General features: G+C 47.3%; 1 pseudogene; it reads right to left on the bottom strand.

The window, feature by feature from the left end:
• Positions 1-22,464, bottom strand: part of LOC131091662 (Fc receptor-like protein 4) — a 39,484-nt pseudogene that overhangs the window by 3,476 nt on the left and 13,544 nt on the right.

Genomic DNA, 22,464 nt, shown 5'->3' with positions numbered 1-22,464 from the left:
TCCCAGTTCCTTGTCCTTATGGTAGAATGACACCGAGGTGATCATGCTGTTCCACCAGCCCCAGCAGTGCAGTGTCACCATGTTCTCCTCCAGCAGCACCTATACTGGCACCTGTTGGGAATTTAGCTGACTAGAGAATGGAAAAGAACAAGACCGTGGCTAATTCCAAGTCCTGCACCTGCAAGATAGCGTGTCCTTGGGCCTATCTGTAGTATGATAACAAATAGTGAAAGAGACATGAGAAAAGAGAGATGTAACCCCTAAGGAATGGGGAAGAGCTGATGTTGTGGTGTGGCCAATGGACGGTGTAAATTACAGAATATTCATGAGCTTATTACTTGCTGTATAAGTGTCTGATGCTCTCTTCAATAAACGGAACTTGCTTATCACTCATATTGAGTGTCCGAGTCTCCCCTCACCGACAAATGGCTCATTCCCGACAAAGGCCTCATTCTCCGACAGGCACTTTCAGCGCCAGTGGGTCTGGGGGACAAGTGGGTCCTGTCACATCACAAGGGCCCCCTATTGGGTCACATCCAGCTCACCAGCAGTCCTGTTATAAATGGTGTTCAATTTGAGTTGAATTGGAGCTGGGTTGGGAATTGTCGTTTTGGGGTGAGTTGATGGGTGTTTGTTGTGGGCCCCGGGAAAGGGAGGTCCAGGGTTTGGTGGGGGTGATAGTTGAAGGGGGGTGGGAAGTGATTGGACAGGGGACTTGACAAATCATTCAACACACTGAGAAACTGATTGGTCCAGAATAAGTACCAATAAGGACCAATGAGAACACCGAAAAACGACCAATCAACATGCAGATCCAAAACTCACAAACCCTGGACCTGAGAGGGGTTATAAAATGAGGGTTTCAGTTGGGTTCAGGGTTCTTCTCCTTCAGAGGGACCTACTTTTTCGGGGAGAACCCAGCATGTTTGGGACACGTTGTTATCTTTAGGTTGTTGCGTGGGAGTTTGGGCTTATCTCAAACTCCCTGTCCTCTGTAGTTTGTTTTAATAAACGAGAGCTTTTTTCCTTCTCAAAATCTGGCCTCGTTCAAATTCGTCACAGTCCAGTCCACTGAGATGCTCTGGGATGTTCTCAGACCAGGGAACAGACTCTGGTCACACCAGGTGGTAACCCATGGAGAGAAGCCCACCCAGAAACCTCGAAGTACCCACAGGTGCCAGGTTGCAGACACCCAAACCCCCCTCACCCTCTGAAATGCTCATGGGAGGGCTGAGCCCAGTGCCAGGTCTGTCCCACGTGTAGTTGCCACTCACGGTGATGAGGTGGTTGCATCCCTGCTGCCCCCAGCACTGCCCGTCCTTGTACCAGATGGTGCCACCAGTGGTCCCTGAGCCCTGGCAGGTCAGTGTCACCCGGTCCCACAGCACTGCTGGCATCCAGGGGGCTCCACCAGGAGCTGGGTGGTCTGGGCACCTGTGGGTGACAGGGAACACCAGCCTGCCAGGGCCAGTGTGGGGCTGGGGACAGCGGGGTGGGGCCATGGCATCCTCCGAGGACTCACCAGCGAGGCCGAGGGTCTGGGCTGGAAGGGAGAAGGGACAGGACTGGGTGAGGGTGGCACTGTGGGGACAGCAGCACCTGGGATACAAGGTGTTGTGACTGTCTCCAAACTGTCTTTGTGGGGACAGCAGTTCTTGTGAGAAAAGGCATGAGGGCGGTCCCCAAATGTTTTGGAGAGGCAGGGAGACATGTCTGTGTCACAGGCACCCATGCACCACATCCCTGTGCCACGGCCGCCTTGGGAACAGGGACACAGAGGCCACCCTGGGCTGAGACAGAACATGGGGACACTGTGGACACTCTGGGCATGAGGACATCACAGACACAGCTCATGCTGGCCCAGGTCACCCCCACCATGATCCCATCCCCATGATCCCATCCCCATGGCTACATCCTCATGGTACTTGTCCCCTTCTGTCCCTGCATCCCAGTTCCTTTGTCTTTTTCCCCAGAGTTACCTGAGCCCAAAGGTGCCAGTCCCCACATTCCTGTCCCCACATCCCCATCCCCAAATTCCTGCCCCCTGTTCCTGTCCCCAAAGCCACCCTACATCACCAGTCCCACCCAGGTTCACTGTGGGTAACATGGACTGGCACTGCTGGCATTGGGGACCTCAGGGGACCCCGCAGCCCCCCTGTGTCCCCTCCCCTACTGCTCTCTGCTTCATCAGGGCCCATCCCCAGGGCATCAGGCCCATGCCCAGGGCACTCACCCCTCAGGAGCAGTGCCACCTTCTTGGCCATTTTGGTGTCCCCAGCCGTGTGGACTGGCTGTCACTTGCTGCTGTGCCCACTGCTCCCCTGGCTGGCAGCTCTTTGGATGAAGAGCTGGTTACTATCCGGACTAGACATGCAATTGCACGTAGTAGGAATATTACACTTGCTAGTGCACACACCACAAAGAAGGCTAACTTCTTCCACCATTGGCCATTCCATTACCATTACGATGACTTCCATTACCATTAATCAGGTGAACAAGTTGTCCCACCAATTGGATTTTCCAAACAAGGGGGCCCATTTTTATGTTCCAACATAGGTTAGTTTTCTAATATTTTGAGTAATGTTTTTAATTACATGACTTTGGTCATCAATCTCTAGGCAGCATTCTGAAGCATTAAATTTACCGCAGAATTTACCACAGATCCCTCCTTCCTCTGCAAGGAGGTAGTCCACTGCCAATTGGATCTGATTGGATCTGATTGTGTTTGTTGTCGCTGCTGGTTTAAGAGATAAATGAATCAGAGTTTTTTGATTGGACATTATTTCAAGTACTGTTTGTAAACGGATGATTCAATTGAGCATATATACTAGGCTTCTGTACCCCCAGGATCCATCTTGGGCCCCAGTAGCCGGGTCATAAGTATCGATAATCTTTTGTGGGGTCCAAATTTCATTGTTCCAATTTTGGGTTCCGCCAAATAAATTTCTTTTCTTTCTGGCCAGATCATCATGTACTGGGACTCTCAAGTTTGATTTCGCATCCTAAGGCAGTAAGAAAAAGGATGGTTTTATTGCTCCAATTGTGTAACTCTCAGTCCACCCTCCCACTAACTTCACATATGCCCTGTTAGCACAGATCCAAAATAAGTTTTTAGGTGCATCCCAGAAATTAGAATCTTGATTTGTTGTATGTTTCCAATATTTGGATAGGGTTTCTATTGCCTAGAATGGGTTAAAATAATCTCCTAAGTATTCAAACATTTTTTCTTTTTTCCTGTATACACATCTACTTTCAGTTTTTTCTATCGACCAAATATGAATGGGGGGGTTTCTGGGATCCACCTGGTGTGTGTGTCATTTGCTGCTAGATATCTTTTGCATGGCATTTGTCCTTCTTCTATAGTATACTTTTTCCCATTTCTTGATAAACACTCTTCCCCTATTATTGTTGATTTAACTTCCACTCTCCTTCCCTTCTTTTTGGAGCTACCATGCTTTGTCTTGATGTAATCCATTTAAAAATGTCTAGGGAACCTAAACTGATACCTTCCCATGGCCAAATCTCACTTAAGTGTGTACCCCCCAACAATCAGTCAAATTAAATTACTTTGTAATCTTTTCCACCATATTGATGAAAAGATTCTTACCATATATTTGTCCCTCTCTATCCCTTTGTCTTTTCAAGTGCATTTCATTGTCTTTGAATGTATCCTCTAAGTTTGTTTCACTTTCTTGTTCGAAACATACCCATCTTTCTTTCATAGGGCAATCTCCTGACATCTTCTGGGTTGGATTTGCAATATTTTTAGCTAGCCAATATATTTTATTATCTTCTTTACAGGTTGTTAACTGGGAGTGATCAATACATTTAGGATTCATGTTTGTGTGTACTCTGATCAATACACTTACTGTATCTCCTCTATACAAGGGATAGTAACACTTCTCACAAGTGTTTCCTCCACTTCCTCTCAAGTGGATGAGTAGTAGCATTGCCTCGAGCAGGAGTCTGGTACAGGCTGGCCTCCTCATCTCTCAAACCACAGGGGTTTTCTTGGTGCCCAGACAGTATTTCCTGCAGGTAGTTTGTTGAAGTGAGGGGAGAACGACCAATCCTTTGATGCATCGAACTCGATTTATTGATCGATCAGTCAGCTTAAATAATAGTGTTAACGAACTTCATGCATATTCCAAAATACAGGTTTATGATAGGCTAACAGAGAAAACTCTAACCACACCTTTTGTTTTACTACACCGTTGATTGTTTACACAAAACAAAACCAGTGTTCTCACTGTGATATGAACAGTTCCCAAAACTTCCACATCTGTTCTCAGGGTGCCATCTTTTCCCAGAGAGGGTGTTACACTTGTTATGGGAAGACTGCCTGAGAACTTTATTGTTTATACAATGATGCCTGAAAGAGTCTAATTGTTTATAGAAGTCAGGCTGGGAACTGTTTCACAACTACCTATTACTTTTCTCTCAATTGCATGGCTTCATGGCCTTTTTCTTCAAGCCATGCCTGAACTAAACTCTCCACAGTAGTTCCCAATCCAATCTTACCTCCCACGTCTAGTTTTCCTTTCTTCTGGAGACATTCTGCCATGACCCTTATCATACTGACTCCCTTCCCTCAATTTGGTCCCGATTCGGGGTGCAAGGAGAGTGCTCTATGGAGCAGTATTGGAAAGTGAGATGTTATTTTGATTGTCAATTCTTAGCTAAACAAAACTTAAACTTATACTATAACTATAACAAACATTAACATACTTTAAGGATATAAGGTTAACTATGTAGATGTTTCCTGTGGCAGGGTTGTGTTCAGGGTTGCACTTCTTTTGGTGTTTTCCTCAGGACCAATTTAAAGTCTTTATCATCTCTGCTGCCTATAGCCCATTTGCTTGTCTCAGCTGGGGGTTGTACTGGACTCTTCACTCAACTTGCACGAGTCCACCCCCACTCCTTTGTTCTTGCTGCAGTGTTTGTTGTAAGCATGACCTAGAAGGGGCCTTCAAAGCAAGCAGGAGGGTTCTTCCATTATTTAATCAATACCCAGTCTTCTGGATCAATACCATGTATTTTACAGTTCAGTGGGGAAGTTTGGGGAAGGTAGCCCTTTTTCCTTAATTCTTCTAGGGTTGTTGTTACTGTTTCTATATATTTTTGCATTGTCGTTCCCCCTCCCCCCCCCCCCCCCACCTAGATGTTCCCCAATATTGTATGGGGTAAGCAAGAAAGGCAGCCCAAACAACATTTTTTAAGAAGAGACCCCTAGATCTGTTCTGGGTCTCGTTCTTATTTGTAATAGGGCTAGTGGTAAACATTTGACCCAATTCCACTGGGAATTTTGTTAAAATATTCTTTAAGGTTTGATTCACCCTCTCAATCCTCCCAGAACTCTGAGGGTGCCAAGGGGTGTGCAACTCCCACTTTATTCGCAGGGCTCTTATTGCAGCACACTGGTTGTAAAGTGGGGGCCATGATCCGAATCAATAATATTTACTAGCCCGTATCTTGGAATAATTTCTTCCAAGAGAACTTTTGTCACAGTTTGGGCTGTCTCCCTTCTCATGGGGAATGCTTTAACCCAATGGGTTAGATGGTCAACTATGACCAATAGGTGTTCATACCCTTGGGCTGGAGTTAATTCAATAAAATCAACCTGAGTACTCTGGATAGGTCTTATGGCTAATTTCCTCCATCCAGGAGTGGTTTTTTGCATCACATTTTTGTTGACTTTTTGACAGGTTAAAGATTCTCCTCTGATGGATCTGGCTATTTCATATATTCCTATCCCCATGTAATATTTCAGTAAATGATCATATATTCCTTGTGTTCCCCAGTGAGTTAATCGGTGTATCTCTTCCATCTCACCTGGTTATTATTCTGTTGAATATTTGTCACCCATCTGGGGTCCACCACTTTCCATCCTCTGTTTTTACCCCTCCCATTTTCTCTATTTCTTTTAGCTCATTGTCATCGAAAATTGGTACCCCCTCTTCCCTTATTATCCCCTGGTTGTCTTTTACCATTAGGACTATGACTGGATCCCCCATTTCTAAGGCTGCTTCTTTGGCCACCAGGTCTGCTAATTTCTTTCTCTGGACTCCAGGGGTATCCTCTTTTTGGTGGCCTTTAATATGGACTATGGCAATTTCTTTTGGTCCTCTGAGGGATTCGAGTACTTCCCTGATCAGACTTTCATGCGCCAGATTTTCCCTTTTAAGGTATCCCCTCTCTTGCCAGATTTTTCCAAAGGTATGAGCTATCCCAAAGGCATATTGAGAATCTGTGTAGATTGTCCCTATATTGTCTGCTAATAAACCTAAACCTCTCTTTAGGGCATACATCTCGCAACTTTGTGCAGACAAATTTGAGGGTAATTTCCCTTTTTCTTGATTTCCCCTGCTTCAATAATGGCATATCCTGATGCCCTTTTTCGCATTACAATTCAAAAGGATCCATCTATATACAGGACTCTTCCATATGGTAAAGGGTCTTCTTATAGGTCTTCTCTTACTTTTGTTTGTATGTCAATTAGCTCTATACAATTATGCTCTAAATTTTCCATTGGTTCCCCACTTAAGAATTGAGCAGGATTTAAACATTTTGAGGTGACAATCTCTAGATTCTCAATATTCATTAGGGTTATTTCATACCTTAGGATTCAGATGTCTCCTAGAAAGGGAGATAAAAAAAGATCTGGAGTTCCCAAAGGTACGCATGTCATTTTAAGGGGAACGATCCCCACATGAGTCCAGCGCTGTAATAAACATACTGGCTTTACACCTTTCACAAAAGTTGTGGAGTTTGTTTGCTTCCACAAATCAATCCCCACAACTCTTTCAGGACTGAGCGTTTTGTACCCTTTTCCAATGACTTCTGCTCTTTATCTTTTTTTAGTTTGTATACCTTAGAATCTCCTTTTAAGAATTTGACCCAGCAAGTAACATACTTTACTTCTTCTGAATTAGGGCTTTCTTGTTTACACACTTGCTGATATAACTAATTACATAACCACTTATCTCTACTTCCAGGCCCATTTTAAGGATTTTTGTTGTAATTTCCTCTTTGGCCAATGTTCCACACAATAATAAACCATCTTTACTTGCTCTAACTTTTTAGCTGTTTCCCACTTATTCCAGTCATCTAGTCTATCACCAAGGGGGCTTCCAGGAGGAATGTTCTCATTCTTTTTCTTTGATTGCCCGCCTCATTCACTGTGGGTCTGACCCCTATTGACTTTTAGTTACTATAAGCTTTCAGGCTGGTAAATAAAACTGCTTACTGTTACTGGCCCTTTAAAAGTTCTGTTTTACTCTTTTTTTAAACTGAAGTAAGAGAAGATCTCTTTCTAATCTCTTTCTATTTATGCAGAAAATTCTCCTTGCAGCAATGGGCTTTGGTGCCCCTGGGCATTCTTATCTGGTGTTCTTATCTAAGGAGCACTTACTCCTTGTCACACACACACTCTGAAGGAAAGATACTCTTATCTCACATTCATTCACACCATTCATTCACAAATCAGGCCTGTTCATTCATACATCTTGACTTCTGCTTAGCCAAGTTTTTGGTTCTTGTACCTCGCCCACCCGGACTACACAAGGTACCCTTTTTTTCTACACCCGAGAACCTCACATTTCTCAACTGACCTCAGTTCAGCACCCTAGAATTTCCCTTTTACTTTATTGGGCAGAGGAAGGAAACATTAGCAAACCTCTTAGAATTATACAAAGCGGATCCCTGTTGCCAGAGAATCACTGTCTGTGTAGGCCCCCACTATTGGTATTTACCCATATTGCAGATGGGACGTGCCTTGGCTTGTCTGGCTCTTACTGTTGAACCAAATAGCAGCAACTGTGGTGTTTGATCTCAGAGACACTTTTGGTTAGCTGTGTGCTGCAGCTGGGCACGTGAAGACAAGTCCAGTCATGCTAGGACTCCGGTAGTGGTGGGATGGAGTTTTCTTCCATGGAGGGTCCACTCCTCAGGTTTTCCTCTGATGGAGAAGCTTTAAGGCAATGGTGAAGGAAAGGAGTTGGTTCTGATGGAGGGTGTTGATCCAGAGCTTTTATTCTGGCCTACAGGCCTCGGAATCTAGCAACTGCTCCAACAGACCTCCCGGACTGTGTGGTTGCCCGCCCACTTATCCAGGGGAAGAGGAGGAGGGAAGAGGTAGGAAGCTCACCAACCAGGTAAGAGAGGAAGTCTTAAGGGACAAAAGACACCCGGATGGCCCAGTGCTCCCCCAGGGGATAGAGGGCATCCTTTGGTTCTGGCAATCACTTGAAGCCCTTCTGGAATTCCAGGATTGACAGACAGTGTTCGACAGGGCTCAGGGAGGGGAAAGGAGAGGTGATTGACACACCTGGGAGGGAATCTTCAGGGGAGGGACCCAGAGTTCTGAGGCAAACCATGAAATCTCACCGCAACATCCCACCCTGAGCCCTTCCACCTCCCCTGAGGTTTGGCTACCCCTCTTCCCTAGAGATAGCCTCAGAGTCAGGGGTTCAGACCTCCGCATCTTGCCCAAGATGGACTTCCCACCCCCCATACCCTTGAGGGAATGGGCCACATGACTACCCCTTGCAGCCGCAGTGCTAAAAGGTCCAATGATACTGTAGCCCCGCCTCGCCTTGCGGTCAGCCTCTCTGGGCTTCAGTGCCACCGGCCCGAATCTGGTCACCTCTGGTGTCAGGTCATCTGTGAGGTTGTCTGCGTGTGACTCACTCTCTCTCCCCACAGTCCCCACATGTCCCGGGAACAATGGCTTGTTTGTGGATCACATGTGGTCGTGTTCGCAGGGGTCCCAGGATGAAGGAAGAGATGAGAATCTTGACTCCATGTTTCAGAAGGCTGATTTATTATTTTATTATATAGATTATATTAAAAGAAAATTATATATTAAAAACTATTCTAAAAGAATAGAAGAAAGGCTTTCATCAGAAGGCTAGCAAGGAAAAAAAGGAATGAAATTATAATAAAATCTGGTGACTGACCAGAGAGTCCGAGACATCTGGATTTTGGCCACTAATTAAAAACAACCACATTAGACCAATCAAAGATGCACATTGCACTCCGCAGCAGCAGATAATTATTGTTTTCATTTTGTTTCTGAGGCTTCTCAGGAGAAAAAATCCTAGCAAAAGGATTTTTCATAAAATATGTCCGTGACAGTCACACACACCTTTTGCCACAACCCCCCACTCACCCGGGAAGCTGAAGCTGATTTTGTGTGTGACCCACTCTCACACACACACAACAAGACAACAATAAGGTACCTTTAACTTTCAAATTACTTGTTAAAATGTCAGATGTTATTGGCCATTTCATGGTGCTCTTGGATCCCACACCCCTGGGTCTCTAGTGTTTGCTACTCTCAACCTAGCAGCTTTTAAGCCTAGATGCTCTTGAGTTTGCCACTTTCTGTTATGAGTAAATAAAAGGTTACCTTTTTTTTTTTTTTTTTTTTTTTTTAAGATTGCAGAGTGAACAGGTTGGACCAGTTGCTGCCAGGGTGGAGTTCTAACTGTTTGTTATTGTAATCACCAGTCGTTTTCGTTAACTACTCCCTTTGTCAGTACCACCCTGACTGCTGCCAGGTGGATGACCCTCCTGGGACAGTGAAAGGAGGGGACATGGAGGGGGGGGGATGACATTGGAGAGCATGCAAATTACCTCGGAACGAGCAAGCCATGGGAAAGCCACCCCACCAAACTTACCAAAAGACCCCAAAAACAATGAGCCAACAAAGAATTAAGAGATCAAAGTGATGTCTGGACGTGAGGAACAAAGCCCAGAGCCTGCAGAGACGCTGAGACCCTTTTTTGCCCCTTGCTCTAGCCACGGAAGGACCTCGGCTAGAGGCAGGACACTAGGAGTAAAACCTAAAAAGGGAACAAGGGATTTTCCCCATGCTCTCATGAGGACGGAATCCCCAGCTCTGCCCAGAGAGCAGCGGACAAAGCTGCACTCTTCCTCCTCCTCCGAGCTGTGGTAAATAGGGCCAGGAGACCAACTCCTTCGAAAAGGCCTTTATTAAAGACAGCTCTGGGTGGGGAACCCGAGGGGTCGCGCACACCGCCACTGCTCCCACTGGACGACGCTGAGGAGGAGGAGTGCTGCTTTGTCTCTCAACACAGCTGCCGCTTCCGTCCGCACGAGAATCCTTAAGCAGGCAAGTATTGGCTCGCAGCCGAGGGGTATCTTCCAAGCCGGGTACTATGCAAGTTATGGTGACAGGACAGAGTCCGGCTCTAGCCAAGAGTGGGCGACTTACTGTGGTTCTGATGGGCTAAAGTCAAAGTTTGTGTGCTAATTTGTTGTTTTGAGAGGGTTCATATAGTTCCCACAGCCTCTTATTTAAATTCAGTCTGGGTGTAAGTCCTTCTGGGAGCAGGGGAGTAGGGGAAGTGTTTCCCGAGGAGAATGGATACAAATCCAGGGTGAGATGGAAAGGGGAACAAATGCAGAGCATGACCGGGAGAGATACAAATACAGGGTAAAAGAGCAACATCTAACAGCGGCAACTGAAGGCAAGTCCTAGAACTCTAACATTCAATGTTTAACAACAGATCAACACTTCAAATTAAGACCTTATCAACTTCATTAACGTCAACTACCAATTACTACTCTGAAAAAGGGCTCTCATCTCCAGGATTTCATTCCTCACACGAGTCACTCCTGGGAGCAGCGGCAGCGTGAGCGTGCACCCATCGTTTCTCCCCCCAGAGCTCATCACTTTTAATAAAGGCATTAAAAAGGAGAAAAGTCTCCTGCCCATGTTTATTTCACTTTCAGCCTAGCAATTTTTAAGCCTAGGTGCTATAGAGTTTAGCACTTCTGAGTCTCTTGTGTGGTTTTAGACCCTCAACCAACAAATTTTCTAGGGGCCCCCTGCACTTTTTATCCCGTTTTCAAAGTGGATTTTGCCAGGAAAACCCATGGCTCCCTCTCTCCCAGGAGCTCCACCCCTTCCCTGTGACCCAGTCCCAGTTACCCAGGAGGATTCTCTCACTCCTTTTATCTCTCACTTTCTCTCTTTACTGGCATTTTTTCTCGTGAGAAGACAGAACGGCAGAGGAAGACTCCTCACTCAGCAGGTCTGGGGTAACCAGCCCACCTTTAATTCACACACACATTCATCCCCCCATACCTTCCCCCCCAAAAGTACTTCCAATCCTTTTTCCTTTCCGGGTCTTCGGGTACACTACTACTCTTAGGAGGCCAATTACCATGGTTTTAGGGAGCCTTTTCCCTTTTCTTTGTTTTATTGTCTCTTTTTGTACACTGGGTAAAAATCTGCATTTGCCGATCATGCCAGAAGAAGCAGAGCAAGGTCGCCAAACTTGACAGGGCACCCCTTCCTCACTCAGAATTCTCTGGGGTTTCAGCAGTGAGCTGTTATATCCGGGTCACGACACCAATTGTGAAAAACGCCATGCAATTGTGTTAAAATTGTAGAAATTAAATAATATTAAAATAGTAATAAAAATAGTAATAATTGGTCAGTGAGAGACAAGAAAAAGCAAAGAATTATGGACATCCGGGTGCTTCACACTTTGCCACAAAGCACACCTTGCTAACAAAGGATTACTCCTTAAAAGCAATAGCCTATTGCGTATTCATATATCTCATACATGATTCAAACACTCCTTTCAAACTAGGGTGTTTCTGCCTAATTTCAGCTTCCCCCCCCTCATCTTGTAAATCAGTTTTCTTGGTTCCTTGAAGTGTGAGTTTTCCTGATAGAGGCAATAATTCTTTTCTTGAAATCTTGGTGTCCTGTTGCTGTTATCTTTGCAAAGAATTTCTTTATTGTCTTTTCCATTCCTTGAATTAGTTACAAAAAGTATTTTACATCACATAGTTTCTATTTTAATATTATGCTATAGCCTAAAAATTATATTTACTACACTACTTAAAAGGGATTAATACCGCATAACTTTCCAACATAACACATATAGTATTCACTTTAATAGTCGTGAAGACCCAATCGTATAATATGCATTCTTCAGACTGTGCACAAACACACAGCTCTGCTGCCTCTCCTGGGGATTTTGGGATGCTGTGGCAGCATTGGACACAATTTGGGAATCAGATGCCCCTAGCTCTGCCCAGAAGGAGCTTTTTTAGCTGCAAGGAAGATTTATTGGTGGGTTTTGCTGGTGCTGGGGACAATTCAGTGCCTGTGCCATGTGGCTGCTGCTTCACACTGGCCGAGCAGGAAGGCCGAGCTGGAGCAGCGGCTGAGGCAGCAGCGTCTGGAGCAGATGGCCCACAGGAACAGCTGTGGTGGTGTTTGCAGGGGTCTCAGGATAAGGGAAGAGATGAGAATCTTGACTCCATGTTTCAGAAGGCTGATTTATTATTTTATTATATAGATTATATTAAAAGAAAATTATATACTAAAGCTATAGTAAAAGAATAGAAAAAAGGACCATCAGAAGGCTAGCAAGGAAAGAAGAGGAAAGGAATGATAATAAAATCTGGTGACTGACCAGAGTCCGAGACAGCTGAACTTTGATTGGCCATTAATTAAAAACAACCACATGAGACCAATCAAAGATGCACCTGTTGCATTGCACAGCAGCAGATAATTCTTGCTTTTCTTTTCCTCTGAGGCTTCTCAGCTTCTCAGGAGAAAAAATCCTAGCAAAGGATTTTTCAGAAAATGTCCGAGACAAACAGTACCTGGCCATGCAGGTGGATCAGGAATGCCAGGAATTATGCAGGGTGCTCAGGTGAGGCCCACGAGGCTGTGCCATGGTGGGGCACCACTTGCCATTCCTGCTCCCCCCAGATTTTGGGACAGAGCAGTGACACCCATCGGGCTCCCAAACCCCTCAGGGCTCAGGCACAGCCCCACAGGAGGTCCCAGTCCAGGCCTTTGGGATAATTCAGGTGCTCCTGGGCTCATTCCTGACAAAGGGCAGCACTCCAGGAGCGGCTGGCACATACAGAGGGATCAGCCCAGTGTGGCAGCCAAAATAGCTGCTAATGAAGTGCAGGATAAGGAAGCAAAACGGGCCTTTGCATAGTATCAATAGATGTTTAATTCAGCCACGTTGTGAGATGTTCATAGCGGAAAGGCAGGACTCACGGGGAGAGTCCAGGTTTGTGTGTCTTGAGAGGTAGGGGCTGAACAGTGGTATCGGGGCAGTACAAAGATGGGGGCCAATGGGGAAATAGGGACGGAGTGGCTCAGGGACATAGGAACAAGGGAAAGAGCCAATGGGGTATAACAGCTTTCGAGGGAAGCTTCTTCAGTCTCCTTAACCCACAGTGTCTCCACAGGGCCGAGGTGGGACCCTGAGTGCTGCGGGCAAGGACAGCGTGAGGGAGCCGGGCCCCGCTCGGCCGGCGCTGCCCCAGGAACGTCTCATCCTGCAGGAGCTCGGCAGCCTCTGCCGGTGCCGGCCCCGGGGCTGTCGGGGGGCGCGGCCGGAGGGGCCGGGGGACAGCGGGTGGGAGGGGCCGGGATGGAGGGACCGGGACCCCACTGGGGAGCCCCGAGCACGGAGGGAGCGAAACGGCGGAGGGGAGACCCTGGGACAGGGGGGAGCAGAGACCCTGCGGTGGGGTCTGCGGAAAGGAGGGACAGCAATGGTGGTCCCGGAGCACCAGGAAGGGGCCCAGCTGCCATCGTGCTGTGAGTGCTGGGACGGTCACGGAGTGTCCAAACCGACTGTGACAGCGTGTCCAAAGCCACTGTCGCGATGTGTCGGGACCGAGCGTTGCCAGGGTAAGGCCCCCACAGCTCCGGAAAGTGGAGGGGTACCCTGGAAGGGGTGCAGCAGGTGTGGAGCAGAGCCCTGTCTATTCCCTGTGCCCTGTGCAGGTGAGGCGGGCAGGGATGGAGCAGCTCTGGGGCCACCTGGATCCAGACAGGGTCACTCCTCACAGCCCCACCATGGCTGCAGGGCAGAGCCCCAGCTCGGTATTCCCACACTTTTCCCTCTCTTCTGGCAGCTAAGCCTGAACTTAAACCTTCCTTCCATAAGGTTCCAGAAGGCTACAGGTTTTGTTCAAGAAGGAGGGTTCAGAGCAGGTTGTTGAGCAGATTGTTGTTGTCCTTGCAGTAGTTCTGGGGCTCTCTCAGTCCCTTGGCGAGAGGGACAAAATGATCAATTGCCGCATTTCTGGAATGGTTCCCTCGCAGGTGCCCCTGCAGGTGCCCCTTCCAGCCAGCCCTGCTCTGAAAAACGTCTAAGGCTCTCACAGAGCCATTGCTTGGGCTGCCTTTGGGTTCTGTGCTTCTTGCAGGGCTGAGCAAACCACAGGCAGGCCTTTTTCCCCCACACAATTCTCACCTCTGCAGCAGCTCTAAGGCTGCCGCAGTCAATGCCAAGGGGCAGAGGGGGACCCTCAGGTGCTGGCTGCCCCCTGGGGCTGGGCAGAGCAGGGCTGGGCAATGGCCATCCCTGTGCAGTGGGGCTGGGCCATGGCTGGGCCCCACCCTTGGATGGCCCCTGGCTTCAAGGAGCAGGAGTTTGGGAGCTCCTTCCTGCCTGGGGCTCTCTTCCCAAGCTGCTCTTGCTGGCTCAGATCCTGCAGGGGATGAACAAGAATGGAGAAGTCTGGAACAGGATTTCTCCCAAAACCCAACAAACTCAAATCATCCCAAGTCCCAGGACATAAACCCCATAGGGGGAATTATGGGGAGCAGGAGAGGGAGGGGCTAGCCCTAAATAGCTTCAGCACCCTCCCCCCCACTCCCCCCGTGAAATAAATAGGGCAGAAGACCTTTTCCCTTTTTAATTGTCTTTATTAAAAGTGATCAGCTTGGGTGGGGAGAACCGATGGGTGTGCACTCACGCTGCTGCTGCTCCCAGGAGTGCCACGGAGGAGGAGGAAGAGTGGACTTTGCCCGCTGGTCTGCAGGGAGAGCTGGGGGCTCCATCCTCATGACAGCATCAGGAGATTCCCTGCTTTTTGGTTCAACATTCAAGGTCTTCTGTCTAGCCAACATCTTTTTAGGTTAGGGGTAAAAAGGGTCTTAGCGGATACTAGATTCTGTTCCTCACGTCTCGACATCACTTTGATTCATCAATTTTGTGTTGGCTCATTGTTTTTAGAGGTTTTTGTCTAGGTTTGTTGGGGGGGTTTCTCCCATGTCATGCTGGATCCAATGTCATTTCCATGACAACTCGATGCCCCAGGTATGTTACTTCCAATTGTACGAACTGTGGCTTTTCTTGGGAAAACTTTAGTCCTTTTTCCCCCCCAAAATTTAAAAGCTTAATACTAGTTGTTCTGACCTGATCTTTTCTCTTCCCTGACACCATCATGTCATCAACATATTGCAGAATCTGTACTTCCTGTTCAGGAACAAACTGTTCTAACAAACCCTCCAGGATTTGTCCAAAGAAGTTGGGGGATTCAGTGAACCCTTGTGGTAATTGTTCCACCTTAGCTGTTGTCTCCTTTTTGTACTTGGGTCTTCCCATTCAAAGGCAAACCAATCTCTACATTCTGTTGCCAAAGGACACAACCAGAAAGCATCCTTCAAATCTATAACAGTGAACCAAGTATGTTCTCTTGGAATTCTGCTTAGGAGACTATACGGGTTGGGCACCACTGGATGTCTGGCAATGGTCCTTTTATTGACTTCCCTCAGATCTTGCACAAGCCTATATTTCCCTTCAACTTTCTTAACTGCCAGTATAGGGGTATTGTGCAGTGACATACAGGGTTCCAAAATTCTTTCTTGCAACAGTTGTCCAATAACTATAGCAAGCTCCTTCTTTCCGTCTAGGGAAATCGGATACTATTTAACCCATATGGGTGATGTACCATCTTGCATTTTTATTGTTATCGGTTGAATATCCAATAAGCTCTGCTTTCCCCTTCAGCCCACACTTCAGGGTTTATCTCTGCGACATCTCCTTGGGATAACTTCATTACTTGTACTACCATCCTCCCTTCTCTTGGGACAATCCCAACCCTCAAATGAACTCGCCAATCTCTTCCTAACACTCTTTTCTAGCTTAGACAGGTGACTAAAATTAGCTTCACACTGTCTTGAGTTTCCAATTATTTTTTCATCTTCAATCACTGGGACTCTAAATGGTTTCCCGTCAGCCCCTAATATCTCACAAAGTTTTCTACCAATTACCATACCTTCTGGTACTTTGTTGAGACAGGACTTATCTGCTCCTGTATCAACCAAAAATTCAAATTCTTCATTTAGGGGTCCCACCTCAAAGTTTACCAAGGGCTCCTCTACATGTTGCATCGGGTCCCCTAAAGTGTAAAGCCCCTGACACCCCTAATTGTCACCTCTAAGAACCCTCTCTAAGGCTTCTTGTTGCCTTGCTATTGCCTCATCGAGACTGAGCTTTTTACAAACCCTCCTAACGTGTCCAGTTTCTCCATAATAATAGCAGTGCCTTTCGCTTATTGGGACTTGAGGTCTCTCCATCCCTCTTGTACCTGACAGTACTGGCCTATCCTTGCCTCCTCCTGGTGGTGGACCCGCCTACTCTTTTGTTACCTTGGATTGTGGGATAGAGTTGCTTGCCCCCACACTTTCTCTAGCTACCACAACCATGATCCTAGCCTTGGCCTGTGTTCTTTCTTCTTCCCTCCTTAAATACTCTTTCAGTGCTTCTCTCAATAACTCATTAATGTCCTTCTCTTGCCAATCTTCAATCTTTTCCAGTTTTCTCCGTATATTGGGCCAAGATTTGGTAACAAATTGGACCTTTATTAGCACTTGACCTTCTGGGGTGTCTGGGTCTATTTTAGAGTACAATTGGAAGTTCCGCTTTAGGCAATTAAGCCAAGTAGGAGGAGTTTAATCCTTTTCTTGTGTACCTTCAAATGTCAATTTGGTATTAGTTCCTTTGGGAACTGACTCTGATCCCTGAATTATCTAAGACCTATATTCTATCATGGTCTTCCTCCCTTCCTCCTGATTAGGGTTCCAATTGGGATCTGTTAGTGGCAATTTCTGTTCACCTGATGGCACTTGGGGTCCTGGACGGTTCTCTTTCTCCCAAATTCTTATGCTAGCAGCTCTAATCATCCGGATCTCTTCTGAGGAAAATATTATATTTAAAATAGAATTCATTCTCCCCCAAGTGTAGATATTTGGACCTAAGAATTGATCCACTTGATTGGCCATGCCCACTGGGTCCTCAACTAAATTCCCTAACTCTTTCTTGAATCCTCTCACCTCAGAAGCAGTTAGAGGAGCATACACAAAGCCAATACCTCCCACTACTCCTCCCATAGGAACTTCTCTGAGGGAAAAAAGTCTCTCTGCTCTGGAGGTCCTGGATCGGGTACCACAGTATGGCCCACCTGCAGATACAAAACTACTCATTTGAGAGGTATTAGCATTACCCTGGACTTTCTGTAGATCCACAGCTGTATTTGGTGGTAAGAGTTTACCAAGTAAGGAGGCATTTGTGTCCCAACTAGGAGGAGGTAAGGGGATAGCAATAGGAGGGGGAGAGGAGCCTGGGTGCATGTTAATTGGAGCTGGAGAAGGGGTGGAGAATGCAGCAGGTGGAGTAGGCACTCGTGGGAGTGCAGAAGGAACTGGAGGAGCCGAAGGGGGTGGTGAGGGAATGGCTACCAGGGGAGATACCGGGTCTACCACAAAGGAAGGCAAAGAGGTAGAAGGAATTAGAGGGGGCGGTAATGGGGTGGCAGCCAGGGGAAAAGCCGGATCTGCCATTTGAGGTGCCTGAGGAAGAGGATGAAAAGGTGGAGGGGCATCAGGAGGCAAATAGTCTAGGGGGTCCCACCTTTTACTACTCTCTCTAACACTAGCATCCCCTCCTTCATTCCCCTCTTTCTTCTTCTGCACTTTACAAATTTGCAAACTTTCATCCACAATAGCACTCTTTAACTAACAAGCTGCATATAATAGTTGCTCAGGATCAGTATTTCCTCAAGCTGTCAGATAGTAACTCAGTTGTTGACACATCCACTTGTCTTTTTTCCCTCATCATGGCCATCCTCCTTGCACATCTAACGCTGGCCAGACTTCTACACAGTAGTGAATCATCTTTAACCTTATCTAATCACTCCATGGCCTCTACAGAATCCCATCTCTCTAGCAGTTCACCTAAGGGACTGTGGGGGGTATATTCTTCAATCTCTCACCTCTCTTTTTACTATTACATCCTCCCATTTTTTCAAGTCTCAGCAGAAAAAAAAAATCACAAAGGTGTCTTTACTCAAAAAAAATGTACTGACAGGTAATCTCAAGAAAAATTCGTATTTGAGGAGTTCCAGCCTCCTCCACCGCACTTCAGATTTGCCTGAGCACTTAGGACTTTACACAAAAACCACTGCCTGATCTCTAGTTTGCCTAACTTCCCCAAATGCCAGGACTTACTGAGGCAAAGTGAAAATTTTCCAGGATAGAAATCCATTTTAATTTAGGTGAAATGTACATTTTTGAGTTGAGTTCTGGTTAGAAACCATAGTTATTTAGCCAGACTGCAAGGCCTAAGCTCAGTGAAGTTACTTCAGTGAAGGACAGAGATAAAGGGGGGGAGACAGAAGATGACAGAGAGAGACAGGGACTGCTGTAAGGGCAAGTTGACCTGACCTTGGAATTCTTTCTGATAAAAAGGAACTAGTGGTAAAAGTCACACGAAACCCATAAAAATGAATATGTATGAATCTATTGTGAAACTGTATGCATATGTATTTGAGAGAGATAAAAAGAGACCTGAAGTTCTCAGAGGTACGCATGTCCTTTTTTGAGGAGAGCAATCTCCGCATGTGTCCAGCGCTGTAATAAACATACCGAGCTTTACAACTTTTACAAAGTTGTGAGGTTTCTTCTTTTCTCCCCAAAACATTATGTATCAGGATTTAAAAACACGAGACCCTGACCTCCTTCGCCGGGATTCGTGCCTGACCCCTTTGTCAGGACTTAATTTGCCTGCAGGACTTGTGAGCTTGCCTGAATCCTTCTTGGGACTTGCAATCTGCCTGACTTCCGTCTGTCAGTACTTTTGAGATGTGTGCCACTCATACACTATTTCCTCTGCAGGCCCAGAGGGGAGGGCCCTCTTTACCCCTTAGGAGACAACTCACACTGATTCTACTCGCTTCCCCCCATTTGCAGCTGGCCCCCTCGCAGGGGTTCGGAACCACAGTACTAGGAGGTCCACACTTGTGCCGAGGATCCAAGCTGCCAGCCCCCATCTCACTCACACACACTCGCTCGCCCCCTACTCCCGCCACAAGATACTTCTCACCAATCCAACGCTCCTCCGCGTCACTGGTCCCAAGCCCATCTTCTCTGGTCCTGATAGCCAGCTGTCCTGGGTGTCCAAGATGGCGAGTCCTGGTGTCCTCTTTGGGCGTGGCTATCCCGGATGATTCCCCAGTGAAATAAACACAGGCAGGAGACCTTTCTCCTTTTTAAAGGCTTTATTAAAAGTGATCAGCTTGGGTGGGGAGAACCGATGGGTGTGCACTCACGCTGCTGCTGCTCCCAGGAGTGCCACGGAGGAGGAGGAAGAGTGTAGCTTTGCCCGCTGGTCTGCAGGGAGAGCTGGGGGCTCCATCCTCATGACAGCATCAGGAGATTCCCTGCTTTTTGGTTCAACATTCAAGGTCTTCTGTCTAGCCAACATCTTTTTAGGTTAGGGGTAAAAAGGGTCTTAGCAGATACTAGATTCTGTTCCTCACGTCTCGACATCACTTTGATTCATCAATTTTGTGTTGGCTCGTTGTTTTTAGAGGTTTTTGTCTAGGTTTGTTGGGGGGGTTTCTCCTATGTCATGCTGGATCTGACTTCATTTGCATGCCGACTCGATGTCCCTTCCTCTTTCTGACCGTGTTCACAGGGGTTCTTGGATGAGGTAAAAGATGAGGATCTGGCTCCATGTTTCAGAAGGCTTGATTTATTATTTTATGATACATATTACATTAAAACTATACTAAAAGAATAGAACAAAGGGTTTCATAAGAAGGCTAGCTAAACTAAGAATAGAAAGGAATGATAACAAAGGTTTCTGGCTCGGGGCTCTGTGTCCAAGCCAGCTGGGCTGTAATTGGCCATTAATTACAAACAACCACATGAGACCAATCACAGATCCACCTGTTGCATTCCACAGCAGCAGACAATCATTGCTTACATTTTGTTCCTGAGGCCTCCAGCTTCTCAGGAGGAAAAATCCTAAAGAAAGGATTTTTCATAAAAGTTGTCTGTGACAGCTCTTCACTGTCTGGGTGCCATCCTCCAGGAAGCAGCAGGATGTCACTTGACAAAAGGGGGAATTCTTAAACATCAACGACAGGTAGCCAATGGAAATGACCGGCGATTACAATAACAAACAGTTGGAACTCCAGCCTGGCAGCAACTAGCCCAATCTGTGAACCCTGCAACCTTTTAAAAAAAATGGACAGTTTTCCTACTCATAACATTCTGTGGCTGGAACACCAAAATTCCTAAAGTCCCTTCCCAGTGGACTCAGAGCCACAGTCCTCACCTCCTCTCTTCTTCCCAGAGCTCTTCACAGTGCTGCTGCTGCCAGCCCCTCCCTCTGGCCTCAGCCCTCTGTCCCCACAGTGCCTGTGGCCAATGCCACCATCACCCCCAGTCCCCTGTCACACCAGGTACACACAGGTGACAACATGACCCTGAGCTGCTCAGTGCAGGTGGGCTCAGCCCCTCTCACCTTCACGTGGCTGCATGACGAGAGGAGGTGGCCTGGGGTCCCATCCTGGAGCACGGGGCTGTTGATGTGGGTCATTTGGGCACCTACCAGCGTGTGGGCACCAACCAGCTGGACAGGCACCACATGTTCCAGGCACGCAGCCCAGAGCTGGCCCTTTTGGCAATCCCTGGCTCACCCTGGGTTATAGGTGAAGTAACACGGGGTTGCCAGAGTGTTCAGGACCATTGGGTTTTGTGGTGACCCCAATGTGTCCCCTCTGTCCCCAGAAGTGGCTGTGAATGTCAGCAGGACCCTCCTGCTCCTGCTCCTGGCTGTCATCGGGGGCTGTCACTGGTGGCACCAGCAGGGTGGGTGACAATGGGGGGACCTGGGGATTTGGGGGGAATTTGCAGGGTCTTGGTTGCACTCCAGGGTCATTCCTGGGTTGGCTTTGAGGAACTTTGGGGTGGCACTGGAAGCTCCTGGAGGGTTTGGGGAGATCTTGGAGGGCCATGCAGGGATGTTGGAGGATCTTTTTGGGGTCCTGGGAGAGTTTCAGGGGTGCCTCTCTCTACCAGGCTTGGGGTTCTCGGGGCTCAGAGGTCAGGGACACCAGAGAGGTTGGGGGCCCTGCAGTAGTGCAGAAGTTCTGGGGGGTTCAGGGGTGCTTGGAGAGTCCTGAATCAGGGGTCCAGTGGGAATAAGGGCTGCAGCGGGGATTTGGGGGTCCTGTGGGTGTTTGGGGCTGCCGAGGTTCCCAGGAAGATTCAGGGGTCCCAGGGTCCCACAGTCACCCCCTCCCCTTTTCCTTGCAACTGCCTGGAAACCCCAGGACAGGTGAGTGGGGGACTTGAGCTGGGACTCCCTTTTCCCCCTCTTAAGACACCATCCAGACCCCCCACCTTATCCCCACAGGATATTCCTGGAGGAGAGGGTGGTGCTGGACCTCCATATCATAGGCACCGAGTGGGCAGGGGGTGAGTATGGGGGGTGTCAGGGACACGTCACCCTGGTGTCTCTCACAGAGCCCCCTCTGTGCCACAGCTCCCCAGGTGACCAATGTGGAACTGTCGGGACCCCGTGGATGACAGTGGGACCCTGTGACATCTGCAAGACTGTGCTGTGACACTGGGGCACGGGGGCATTGGGGGTTCCAGCCCAAGGACACTCCCCATGTGAGTGCCCCTGCCCCAGCTCCCATGGGTGCCCACCATCCCCAGGGGTTTTCTGCACCAAAACTTTACTCAGGTCATTCTGACTTGCCAAACTTGGACCTATATTAGCTGGAACGCCTTTCAGAGTGAACTTGGAAATCTTATCCAGGAATGGTTCTCCAAGCCCTCACTCTAAAATGAGGCTTGCCAGTATCTACAGACCCTAGGGGTGGTACAGTATTTAGGGAATTGATAATGCATTGTTTTAAATCACCCTTCTGTCTCTCATGTACTACTAATTGTACATATTATCTGATTTACTTCTGCTTAGTGTAAGTTTATTGTTTTGCTGCATATTTTGTTTTTTTATGTTGCCTTCATGTTCATAACAAGAGACACATGTTGTTAAAACCAAAAGACGGGAGAGTATGGCTCCTCAAGAGTGTTTACACTAATATTTACACAAAAAATTTTGAAAGCAAATAAAATCAAATTTGATCTTTTGCAGAGTGATACTGCTTTGAAGATTTGCATGTGCAGAGGCAATTTCTAAAAATTTCTATATAGAGATCTTCAGTTGAGTGTACAGTGAGAAGGTCTAACTCATTTACTAACCTAGAGAGAAGGTAGGCATGTGTTTTACCACCAACAGGTCCGAAAGAGTTACCTGCTCATCTGGACAAATGTCGACGGCCTCCAAGAGAATGAGACCCAGAGAA

The sequence above is a fragment of the Melospiza georgiana genome, chromosome 19 (assembly GCF_028018845.1).
Source record: "Melospiza georgiana isolate bMelGeo1 chromosome 19, bMelGeo1.pri, whole genome shotgun sequence".
Lineage (NCBI taxonomy): Eukaryota > Metazoa > Chordata > Aves > Passeriformes > Passerellidae > Melospiza > Melospiza georgiana.
Note: the sequence above shows the minus strand (reverse complement) of the source record. Positions and strands in the feature narration are given on the sequence as shown.